Source organism: Mobula birostris, chromosome 22 (genome assembly GCF_030028105.1).
Source record: "Mobula birostris isolate sMobBir1 chromosome 22, sMobBir1.hap1, whole genome shotgun sequence".
Classification (NCBI taxonomy): domain Eukaryota; kingdom Metazoa; phylum Chordata; class Chondrichthyes; order Myliobatiformes; family Myliobatidae; genus Mobula; species Mobula birostris.
In genome coordinates this window covers 47,096,715-47,110,201 of record NC_092391.1, presented here as the reverse complement: position 1 = coordinate 47,110,201, position 13,487 = coordinate 47,096,715, and positions in this window count along the sequence as shown.

Here is a 13,487-nt window from a genome sequence, read left to right as displayed (position 1 = left end):
AGCACACGGATCCCTTCTTTGTAGAAGTCAGCGACTTGGTCCTCCAGAAGTGGCCCACAGCAGGAGTGATTGATAAGTTCGGAGATGAGTTATTAACTTCAAACTTTCTGCATTTTCACTCAGAGAGTTGAACTGCACGTGCATGTAACAACAGCTGTATAACTCATCTCCTTCTACCGTAGGCCACAAACTTATCAATCACCCCTTGTATTGTGTTCTACATCTTATGAGTTTTTTTTTTGTGCTGCATCGGATCCGGACTAAAAATTATCTTATTCTCCTTTACACTTGTGTACAGGAAGTGACATTGAACAATCTTGAATCTTGAACATATGCTGAGGTGCTGAGATAATTACAACTTCTTCTTTCCACTTGCTCAAAGGCCGATGCGAAAGAACACAGCCTATGGGAGCTCCAGATAAAACAGTAAGTACACTGTGCAAGTCTGCAGAAAAAAACAAAACTGGTCTTTTGTTTCACTGACCTGGCTGCCTGAATGTGGCAGGCTGCATTAACTTGCTTTCCTCATTGTGTTGAGCACCAGAGCAAATGTGCCAAGCGGCGTGCTCGGAATTGCTAGTGGGACGTCTGTGATGAAGCCTTGAATACCACGTCTCCTTCACAATGCTCACCCCAGCACCACAGCCTGTGAAGCTCTTTCTCTGTGCTCTTGGCTGGAGTTAAGGTCCCTCTGTGCACTCAGAGGTTCCATCTTCAGCTTAGAACCAACAGAACAGCCGCTCCTATGTTGCAACGTGGGAGAATGAATACACAACAAATACTGACACATGATTTAAGGAGCCCGAACAGTATAAACAAAATCATGGGGAAATGTGTTACTTAGCTCTGTAGAGTATGCCAAATGCTGCCTTAAGTTAATCTCCATACACTTTACTGAACTGAATGCAAAATTCCATAATAAACACATAGCATATGCTTGAAGCTCAACAAAAACACCGTAATGCCAACAATATACTATGAACATTCTTCTATATAACTACAAAGGCTATCCGAGTCAGAATCAGGTTTATTATATCAGGAAATATTCGACTCTTTATTTCCCTCCATAGATTTTGCCTGACGTGTTGATTTCCTCCAGTATTTGTTTCAATGGGTACATTTAATGTCAGAGAAATGTATACAATATACATCTGAAATTCTTTTTCTTGGTGCATCTTGTTCAAGATTCGCAGCATCTGCATATTCTCTTGTGTATCACTGACTTATGTCGTGAAATTTGTTGTTTTGTGACAGCAATACAGGGCAAGACATTAAAAATTATGGTAAGTTACAACAGGTTACTGAATTTTTCCAAAAGTTTGATTTGAAATCAGCTTTGCAGCAAACACTGTCATGTTGAGTCCATTAAACATGTATTAATATTTCAATGGGTTTCAATAGGTACACTTAATGTCAGAGAAATGTATACCATATACATTCTGAAATTCTTTTTCTTCGCAAACATCCACGAAAACAGAGGACTGCCTCAAAGAATGAATGACAGTTAAATGTTAGAACCCCAAAGCTCCCCCCCCCAGCTCCCCTGTCCCACGCATAAGCAGCAGCAAAGCGACGACCTCCCATCCCCCACTGGCAAAAAAGCATCCGGACCCTCCACCGAGCACTCATGCATGCAGAAAGCATCAATAAAGACACCGACTTGCAGTACCCCAAAGACTACTCGTTCACTCGGTAATTCGACATACCACAGGCTCTCTCCCTCCCTGATAAAGGAAAACGAGGCACCCCTATTTCACAGTGAGAGGGGAGACATAACAAAACAACTCGCTGACAAGTCTGTTGCGGCGCTTTTTCCGAGCTCTGTGCCCAAAGATCTCGGGTCTCTGGGCACACAGCCAGCAGCCGGCTCGCTGCTTTCGATCTTCTGTGTACTCCCACGACACATCAGGCGGTGGCACCGACCTCGAATCCGCCCGCCTACTGAGCCAAGAAAATCTGGCACCCTGATGGCGCACTAGTCTTCCAGGTCACGTCCTTGGCAATCGAAAGGTGGCCAGCCGTCAGGCCCTGAGAGCGGGTCTCATTTCCGCGAAGTTTGTTTAGAGACCCAGCACAGGTCCTTCCAGCTCAATAAGCTCGCCCGCTCAATTAAACCCATGTGACCAATTAACTGACTAACCCATGCATCTTTGGAATGTGGAAGGAAACTGAAGCACCCGGAGAAAATGCACGTCGACTTGGGGTGAATGTACAAACTCCTTCCAGACAACTTTGGGCCCCTCTCTCCTCTGCTTGTCACGGCCCTCTCTGACATTTTATCCTCTTCCAGATCCGCTTCTTCAACCCCTTTTTCTTCACCTTCCTCGTGTCCAGCAAGGATCGGAAGATTGCCTCTCTCCAGTGATGAATGAGGGATTGCACAAGTGTACTGAGAAAATTCAAGCAGTGGTTGATGCTCCAAGGACAAAGGATGTGTCACAGTTGTGGTCTTTTAAGAGATTTGTCAATTGCTATGACAGATTCCTCCTAAACCTGACTACTGTGCTCCACCCCTGGAACTCATTACTACAAGTAATGGGCAAAGCAGTGTGAGGTGGTTTTCCAAAAGGCCAAGGAAGTGGTGATGTCAGACACTGTACTCACACATTATGATCTACATCATCCAGTGAAACTTGGCTGTAATGCCTGGCCTTATGGCATAGGTGCAGTCATGTCACATGCTATGAACAATGGAAGTGAACACCCCACAGCCTTTGCATTAAGTTCTCTTCCCACAGTAGAGAAAAATTACACACAGAATGACAGAGGGGCCTTGAGTCTGGTTTGGGATGTAAAACATTTCAACCAGTACTTGAATGGAAGAGAATTTACCCTCATGGCTGATCATCAACCACTAATGGTTCTCCACAAACAGCAGCAGCATGAATGCAGAGATGGGCTCTGTTTCTTGGAGAACACAATTATAAGATCAAATTCAAGAGGACAACTAATCATGGAAGTGCTGATGCATCGTCCTGTTTACCCTTGGAAAAGAAAACACCTGAAAAAGTCACGAAAGAAGACACTCTTAATGCATTCTCGCTAATGCAAATGGAAAGTTTACCTACTATGGCAAACGAGTCTCATCGATGTAGAGGAGGCCACATTGGCTGCATTGGCTGCATCTGGGTGTATTATTCTTGGGCAATGTGATGTATATGAAATCTTCCGCAAGGGGACAGGAATTTTTTGGTGCAATTTTGATCTAAGCTTGTGTTTTACCTTTTCAATCCATCTCATTCCACCACCCCCCCTCCCCCCCACTGTTGGTGTGTAGGGGTTCCATGGTTTTTGTGCATTTCACATTCTAACCTCTTTTTCTGTAGTTCTGCTGCATCCTTTGCTGCAGTCTGTAATGATATTGCAATGGTCAATGCCCATTCTAAGGTTAGAGCTCTTTCTAACGGTAGCCTATTTTGATTGCTTTGACTATGTATGCCACATACTAGTCTGTCCCTGAATGCATCAGAAAGTCCATCTTGAATGTCACAGTATTGGGAAAGTTTGTGCAGTTCTGCAAAGTATTCAGAAATGTTTTCATCCTTTGACTGGTTCCTTTTGTAAAATCTAAATCTCTCAGCTATTACCAGTGTTTTAGGGCTCAAGTGATTTTGTAAACGTAACAATTTCGTCAAACATCTTGCTTGCTGGTTTTCCAGGGGTCACTAAGTTGTGCAAAAGACTGTATGTCCGAGCACCCATTAAGCTAAGAAGTGTGGGGGCTTTCCTTTCCTCATCCACGTTGTTCGCGTTACAATACAGTTCAACCTTCTTGATATATGACTCTCAGCCTTCATTAGTGCTATCTAATTGGTCAACTTTCCTGACTGAGGTCATTGCCATGTTATTTTTACTTTAAATTTGCTAGTTGTGCTTCTTTCACTGTGTACTATGCAGTTACTCACACATCTCTTTGTTAGCATCTGTTACGGCTCTCTACATACTGTTTAACTCTTTCCTCCCACTGTCTTGTCCCATATCTGTCGATGCAGTTGGTGATATTATCTGATTTTCAGGTTCATACTCATTGATAATTTTTGTGTCTATGCACACAACTACTTATCAATTAAATAAAAAGCAAGCACGCAAGACGTGGCTTTAACTAGTGTATTCACATTGCAGTGAGAGAGAGGGTAGATCAATGTGCATGTGTAGACAACAGCACATGCGTAGATAATAGGTCAATATTCATGGGTAGACATACATCATGCTAAAGGGTGTCATTGCTCTAAAAGAAATAGATGTGTACATTACAAGTGGTAGTAGAGGGTTTCCTCTCTGACTGAAGGCCTGTTACTAGTGGTGTGCCACAGGTATTAGTGCTGGGTCTTTGTTGTTTGTCATCTACATCTGGATGATAATGTGGTTAACTGGATTTGAGTTTGACACCAAGATCGGTGGTGTAGTGGACAGCGAGGAATTCTATCATTGCTTACAGGGGGATCTGTGTCAGCTTGGAAAATTGGCTGAAAAATGGCAAATGGAATTTAATACAGACAAAGATGAGGTTTATGCACGTTGGTAGGACCAACTGGAGCAGGTCTTACATAGTTGACAGTTGGGCACAAAGGAGTGTAGTGGAACAAAGGGATCTGGAAGTACAGGTCCGTAATTCATTGAAAGTGGCATCACAGGTAGATGGGGTCATAACGAAACTTTTTGGCACATTGGACTTCATAAGTCAAAGCACTGAGTTTTGTGCATGTTATGTTGAAGTTGTATAAGACATTGGTGAGGACTAATTTGAAGTATTGTGTGCAGTTTTGGTCACCTACCCTACAGGAAAGATGTAAACAAGGTTGAAAGGGTACAGTGAAAATTTACAAGGATGTTGCCAGGTCAGGAGCACCTGAGTTATAAGGAAAGATTGAATAGGTCCAGACTTCATTCTTTAGAACATAGAAGACTGAGAGCAGATTTGATTGAGGTATATAAAATTATGAAGGCTATAACAAGCTTTTTCGCACTGAGGTTGGGTGGGGCTACTACCAGAGATCATGTGTTAAGGGTGAAAGGTGAAAAGTTTAAGGAGAACATGAGGGGAAACTTCTTCACTCATTGGGTCATGAAAGTGTGGAGTGAGCTGCCAGCACAAGTGGTGCATGTGAGCTCGACTTCAAAGTTTAAGAGAAGTTTGGATAGGTACATGGATTGTAGGGGTATGGGGGGCTAAAGTCTTGGTGCAGGCTGATGGGAGCAGGCAGTTAAATAGTTTCAGCATGGACTAGATGGGCCGAAGGGCCTGTTTCTGTGCTGTACTTCTCTGTGAATCTATAATACAGCAAAACCAACATTTTGTCCTGGAGTTGAGTCTGTGTTACTCTGAAAAAAAAAGCAACACATACATAATGCTGGAGGAACTCAACAGGTCAGGCAGCATCTATGGAAAGTAATAAATCATCAACATTTCAGGCCAAACCTTTCTCCAGGACTGAAAAGCAATGAGGAAGACTCCAGAATGAAAAAAGGTAGAAGAAGGGGAAAGAGGCCAGCTGGAAGGTGAAAGATGAAGCTAGCTGGGTGGGAAAGATAAAGGGCTGGAGTAGAAGGAATCTGATGGGACAGGAGAGTGGACCATAGAAGAAAAGGAAGGAGGAGGAATCCAGGGGGAGATGATAGGCAGGTAAGAAGAGGTAAGAGACCGGAGTGGGGAATAAAAGAAGGGGGATGAGGAGGGTAAGTTTATTTTACTGATAGGAGAAAGCGATATTCATGTCATCAGGTTAAAGGCTACCCAGACAAAATATAAGGTACGCTCTTGCAGTCTGAAGGTGGCCTTACCTTGGCACAAGAGGAGGCCATGAACTGACCTGTTGCAACAGGAATGGGAATTGGATTTTAAATGTTTGGCCTCTGGAAAGTTCTGCCTTTGTCAGATCGAGCAGAGATGCTCGACGAAGTGGTTCCCAAGACGGGTCTCACCAATGTAGAGGAGGCCACGTTGTCTGCATTGGCAGCACCTCGGTGTATTATTCTTGGGCCTTGTGTTTGTATGAAATCCTTCCCGAGGGAACAGGAAATTTTTTGTTGCAATTTTGATCTAAACCTGTGTTTTATCTTTCCTATCCATCTCACCCCCCTCCACTGTTGGGGTGTAGGGGTTCCATGGAGGACCCATTTGTTGGTCTAATATAAAGGTTCCATTCATTCTGAGCAAATAAATCCTGTTGGGGCAAGTTTGATGTTCTTAATGAAGACAGTTTTACTTTCTCTCCAAGTCTCGATTACCATCCTGGGTAATGAAACAAGGAGGTTTCAATCTAGCATGGAAACAAGGGTTGAAAGTTTTTTAAGGAATTTCTTTTCTTGGACCCAGTCCCCTTTTTGGTCTCCAGACTGTCCTGTCAGGTTCTTCTGCTTTCTCTTGAATTTCCATAAGCTCGCTCAGTTCCTTGAGGAGAGTTGTATCGGGTGTAAGTGATGGTTGGCCTGAGTTAGTGACTGGGAGTGTATTTAGATGGACATAAGGAATCAGGTGTAACATTCTCGTGTACAACTATTTTCACAACTGGCAGTTTGTTTACTAATAGTTGCACTTCAGGGACAAGTGTAGCCTACTTTGCCTCTAGAGGAGATCAGTTTTGCCAGCCTCACTCAATCTCTCAATCACTTTGCTTCACGATGGTCACACAATTGCGGCTGGGATGGAAATCCGTACTCCTCATGTATGCCTGTGTGTTCACACATAGCTCTAAAGCCTTTACCATGAAAGGAAGACCCCCAGTCGGCATGCAGGCAGGGGTACCAGCACATGGGAATATGGAGTTTTGGAGTGCTTTGACAGTTGCAGTTTCACCGCAAGAAGTCGTGGAGACTAACCTCATATCTCCTGTATAAAGATCAATTATCACAAGAATATACTTATTAGTTTTCCAATAAAGTGGGTTGCTTTAGGATGCCAGAAATAGGCCTATATAATCATTTCAAAACTTGTATTGGTGCAGTTGATTTTGTTTGTCTTACAGGGGCTGGTTTGTGACAGCTCTTTTATTATAGGCCAGACGTTCGTGACTATTTGCAGTGATTTGCTTACCATCACTCAACGATATTACATGGCTAACTTCACTTGAGTAGCTTGTGAAATCCTCAGTGGAATTGTTGAATCAGGGCTTCTCACTTGTGGACAGGAGCTATTTACTTCTTATCTTAACTAGGGTGCCATATCCAAACCTTACCTTCACCATCAGCTTCACATTTGCATCATATTTGAAATCCTTTGGAACTTGGTTTAGCATCTAAGAGAAATCTTGAAACATCATCCTGGTTATCTTCTCGTTTGTTACTATCAAAACCCTGGCTTCTTTAACTGTGGTAGGGTCCATCCTGACTGCTTGCTTGACTCATTCGTTACTCGTTTAACGGCTAATTTATTACCAGAGCGTGTAAATGGCCTGCAGTATGTCCTTGCATGTGTAACACCTGTACTAAATGGTTTAGTCAATAATAATTCATGAATGTTCTTCCATGCAGACAAATGTGGAAGCAGTTTATCTTGGTGTGTTCTCCATCTGATAATTGACCAGATGGGAAGAACTCTTTCTACTGCATTCCTAAAAGAATTAATGTCAGTACGTATCAGGATTGTCTAGACGTAATGCTAGAGCCTTAACCTCAGTAAATCGGCTGTATGATTCCCTAAAATCGCAACTCAAGTGGTTCAAGTGCAGTTTCTGATAATAATTTTCCTTGTATAATCAAGAGCAAGGATTATAATTGAGTGTATCCATCTTTCTGAATTTTCATTGCTGACTCATCACCGTACCATATTTCAGAATGGTGTTGTAAAGGATGTCATGCTATATTAGGTTGTGGAGAAGATTGTTCTGCATCTTCCATCTCAAGTAGAGATTGTAAGTCATAGCTCTGAGGAATTTATTCCCACTTTAAGGTGGCATCTTGCAAAATTATTTAACATTCTCCATATCTAGCTATGGTAGCTCTCTGTTCATTTGTTGGTAACTTGCAATCATTATTTTAATGCTGCAAACTCTGTTGGTATCGTAATTAGTTTGGCCCTTGCAGTGATCTTTTTCATTTATAGGAGTTGGAGTTCAATTCACTAAGTGTATGGATTACCATGGTATGACATTGTTCTAAGGCAGTACTTTTCTATTCTGTTGGGGTGAAATTATTTGAGGCATAGTGTATCAGTTTTGTGTTTCTTCCCCCTCATTATAGCAGATGGCTACAGCAGATTTTGGAGAAACACAAATTTTTAAAAGAAGAGATTTTGTTAGGTCCCTTGTCCTACTGCTCGCTGATCTGCATTCATTAACTTCTCTAATGTCTCATAGTCTTCTGGAGTAGAAATTCTGATTTACCTCTGTCATATAATGGTTGTTGACAATCGAGGATAGTCAGATATGAAAGCTCCAGCATAATTCATAGGGAGGGAGTGGACTTTTGAGATGGACCTTATCCCTTAGTATATTTAGAAGGTGAAAGATGAGGCAGGCCTCATGGCGTGCGCTCAGTTGCATAGTCTTCTCCATGATATCAGCATCAGAGCTCCTATGGCATCAAATGAAGGCATGCACATACAGCCTACAAACTCTGAATAGTCAAACATCTGAAATCTTGATGGGAGGTTTGTACTGGGGAAGTTGTAGCAGTTCCCAGAATGGGAATCCGTCCTTGTATTCTTCTTTTACTGGCTCCATTCAAAGACTTTAATCATTCCAGTGCATGTTCCAAAGCATCTGTTCTCCAGGCTTCATTAGTATCTCTACGGTTTATTGGTACGGGTGCTGCCTTCAAGTCAAGTCAAGTTTATTGTTATTTAACTACATACATGAATGCAGCCAAATGAGACAACGTTTCTCTGGACCAGGGTGTTAAGTACAGTTGTACACAGATAAAACGTAATAATTTCAGAAAGTATGAATTCATTCTACAAATAAATTATAAATAATTGAACAAAGTTAAGTGTATAAATGAAATATTGTAGGGTACAGTACAAATTAGCTGGTGACACTTTGAATATGATGTAGCAGCGAGTTCAAAAGGCTAATGGGATGAGGGAAGAAGCTGTTTCCCATCCTGACTGTTCTTGTCTTTATGTATCAGAGTCTCCTGCCTGATGGTAAAATGTCAAAGAGGATGCTGGATGGATCAGTAGGATCCTTGATAATACTAAAGGCCCAAGTAGGTTAATACTACTTGCCTCTAAGGAATACACAATATACCCATGCATTGGAATTAAAACATGGAATTGAACCCAATTCCTAGAAATGAAAAGGCCAAAGACGCAGAGAAACAAATTGCCTATTACAGAAACCAAAGCTTCAAGAATGGATTCTAGTTCTTCCAGGTTCTTTGATGTTCTTTACCCCTTTCCTAATAAGTATGAACTGTTCTCTACAATTTTAACCTGTGTCTTTCACTTCAGTGTCTTAACAAGCATGTGATATTTCCTCAAATATCCTTTTAACACAAATGGTCTAACAGCATTTCTTGAAGACACAGATCATTGATGCTGTAAAGCTAACTTCTGAGTATGTAAACCTCTTCCAACTATAAACACATCAGTTATTAATATGCTAAATGACATTATCCATCTGGTTCTGCAAGCTGCCTCGTACTAAGCAGCTTAAGAGTCAGCTTGTCTGTCTGAAACAACTCAAATTAAACTGCCCATTGTGTTAAACTGTAGTCTTGAACAAATAAAGCAGATGCAGTGACTCTTTATAAACAGAGTGCCTTCAAATTAGAGACCCTATTTACAACAACACACATCAAAGTTGCTGGTGAACGCAGCAGGACAGGCAGCATCTGCAGGAAGAGGTGCAGTCGACATTTCAGGCCGAGACCCTTCGGATCCCTTACTCATTCTTCCTTCAGTTAGTCCTGACGAAGGGTCTCGGCCTGAAACGTCGACTGCACCTCTTCCTAGAGATGCTGCCTGGCCTGCTGCGTTCACCAGCAACTTTGATGTGTGTTGCTTGAATTTCCAGCATCTGCAGAATTCCTGTTGTGACCCTATTTACAAAGCTGTTTTGTAAAGAGTGCTTTTGTAACTTCAAGTTGCTTTCCACTTACACTTCAAGAACTGAAGAATGACTTCCATTGAAGAATGACTTCCATTTACAACCAGAAGTTAAACAAAGCAATATAGTTGAACGGTTACTTACAGCTGTTTGTTACCTTTCAAATGGTTGTTGCTATAAAGAAAGCAAGTTTAACAAACATGAGATAAAAGCACAAGGATACTGGAGTAACTCAGTGGGTCAGGTAGCATCAACAGAAGAAAATGAACCATTGCTACTTAGATACTTCCTGACCCACGGAGCTTCTCCCAGAGTGTTGTATTTTCCACATAATTCCAGCATCTGCAGCCTCTTGTGTCTTTGGGGCACAGGTGTAGTTCTTCCTTCCAACCATAAAGGAGGAATAAAGCATAAAATGTACAAAACTTATTGCCAACAATATAACAATAAGACTTACCAGTATTTTTAATGAATCAGTCCTGAATCTGTCAATGCCAAATAACATTTTTAAACATGAGACTATTAATTTATCTTTAAAAACACATTTATTTTGAATTTGTAATAATTTACATGAATCTTTTAAATGTTATCATCAAAAGTGACCAGCATTTTAAATTTCCTTTTCAGGATTTGGACATTGCCAACAAGGCTATGGTTTATTGACCATCTCTGTTTGCTCTTGAGAAGGTGGCAGTGGGCAGATTTCATTTTCAAGCATCCAGCAGTAAGTTCTATTTACAATTACATCTTCTCCATGGTTTTAGTCCCAAGAGCTGCCAAAAGTGAGTTTTTAATTTGACAGTAGTTATTCTGAACTAGTTGAAGATCCTTAGTAGTCTAAGATGCAGTGCCAGAGAAATTCAACTACCCTACTTGACTTTAAAGTCACAGACTAAGTGTACAGAACATGAATAGGACTATTCATGCTCTACAAAATCCCAAGATACACATTTCTTCAAAGTCAGAAACATCAATTATTTTTGAGTTTCTTGGCAGGAAAATGATAATAGCTTAAAAGGGGTAGTTCACAAACTTAATCTGATTAAGGGGAGAATTCATTCATTTTTATCCTTTTGACAGTATTTTTTTAAGTTCTAATCATTCTGTGCAAAGGAACAATCATATTCACTTAAGGAGAAAGGAAAACCATCTGGCGTGAAATCTGGACTAGATGATCTTAGATAAATTAAAAAATCACCAAACTTGGAGAATTATTTCATTAAATAAAGTAATGTGGACTAGACATTATCCTTATTAGTTTTATAGATGATTAATGAAGTCACTAATGGCACATAGAAGAAATTCTATGGAATGCTGAATGCATCAGAGTTACATTACTGTAAAAGAATTCACTAATGTGCTTGAAAGGATTATATTTACATCCGGATTAACACATTGTCATGCAAACCAGCTCACATGTATCTTATCCATTTTAATGTGAATCAGATAACACAGGCTGAGTACCCCTTACCCAAAATTCCAAAATCCGCAAACTTCTGAAATCCAAAATTTTTTTGAGTGCTGACATGACGTCGCAAATAGAAAATTCCACAAAATGCTGGGAAGGTTTGCAGCCGATGTGCAGGTGTCAGCGCACCACAAGCAGTTCTGAGAAGTGATTTCACATACATAATGAACGGAAGTCAATAAAAAATAGAAAAAACACTGCATGAAGCAAAAAAATGAAGATCTTGAATGTGCATTGAAGAAGTGGATTCATTGGCACTGGAGTGAACAAATGACGCTTAACCATATGCTAATCATGAAACAAGCAAAATATATCCTGACAAACTGAAAATTGAAGTTCATTGTGAATATTCAGTAGGCTGGTTGCAGAAATTTAAGAAAAGGTACGACATTAAATTTTTAAAGATTTGTGGTGATAATGTGTCTGATGATCACAAAGCAGCAGAGAAATTCATTGATGAGTTTTCTAAGATCATTACTGATGAAAATCTCACACATTGAATTGCTGCATCAGTACATAATTATGATGAACAAATGTAAGACAAAGTCTGCTTACTGGAGGAATGTAAATTCTGAGGCGGAAATGCTGGCAGTCTCAAGTTAACTCATTACATACCCCGAAATCTGAAATACTTCTAGCTCCAAGCATTTTGGATAAAGGATACTCAACCTGTAATTAATAACTTTTCAAGATAATACAGTGGTGATTTCATGTAACAAACTTTTTTTTTTAAAGCGCTTACTCCCTTTTTGCTGCTTTCTTGTTACTAAAGAAGTCCTAAGGGTAACATTTGCCACACTGAAACTACATTGCTGTATCAACTTTAACTGACTCTGTCCACACTTCCCACTGTCTCGGTAAAGCAACCAAGATAATCAAAACCCTCATCTAGCTTGTACGTTCTGTCTTCTCCATTCTCCTATTGGGCAGAAGACACAAAAGCCTGAAGGCATGTACCACCAGGCTGAAGGACAGCTTCTGTCACACTCCAGTACCACCATTGAACCGTTCCCTAGTATGATAAAATGGACCCTTGGCCTACAGTACAATCTACATAGTTATGGCCTTACACCTTATCGTTATCTGTGGTACGCTTTCTCTGTATCTGTAACATTTTATTCTGCATCATGTTATCATCTTCCCTTGCACTATCACAATGCTCAAATGTGACAAAATGATCTGTATGGATGGGATGCAAAACAAAGCTTTCATTCTACCTTGGTACGTGGCAATAATAAACCAATTCACCAATTTACAATGGATATTGGTAAGCTATTGCTGACATGTAATAAAGATGAACCAAACCACCTCTCAGCCAGTCTCTGCAAGTGCTGACTCTTGGCATGTGTCTACAGTAGGAATAGCGGTTAATTTTCTCTTGAATCTTTCATAATACACTACCAATGTATAGATCAATGTGGGCTAATTTGGGTGAAAATATGTGTTTCTGAATCTGCCACCACTCTGAACAAAAAAGTATAATGCAATTGCTGTTTTTGAACAAGATTCTTTTGGACAGCAATTTAAACCAGTGAAGATCCTCCAGTAATTTAGTAGATAAGTTCTAGTTGGGTACCATGCTGAGGTGCACAAAACAGGAAAATCCCATGGTCTTCACCAAGTAGCTTCTCTGAGCTCTTTGAAGTTAATTTGGGTCAATCTGCAATTTCCATCAGTTCCTGTTTCCACCCTGTACTCATTTAAGGCCATCTTAGAATATTCCTTCTTATCTTCTTTGCTTTCAACAGCACAGACTTTATGTGGGAATAAGAACAGAAAATAGGGGAAAATCTCAGTAGTTTTGTGGATCCAAATTTATATTGCCTGCCACTGTAATTCCCAATCCAAGTTCAATTCTTTCCTCTCTATGGCTTAGAATAAAACACAACACGAAATGTAACAACAGCTTCTCATCTTTCTTCTGGGCCCATTGCAGCCTCCCAGACTCTAAATCAATTTCTTTGACCTCAGATAAATTTCTGTTTCTGTTAGTGTCAGGACTGGTCCTTTTTTGTCTGCCATCCATCTCTTCC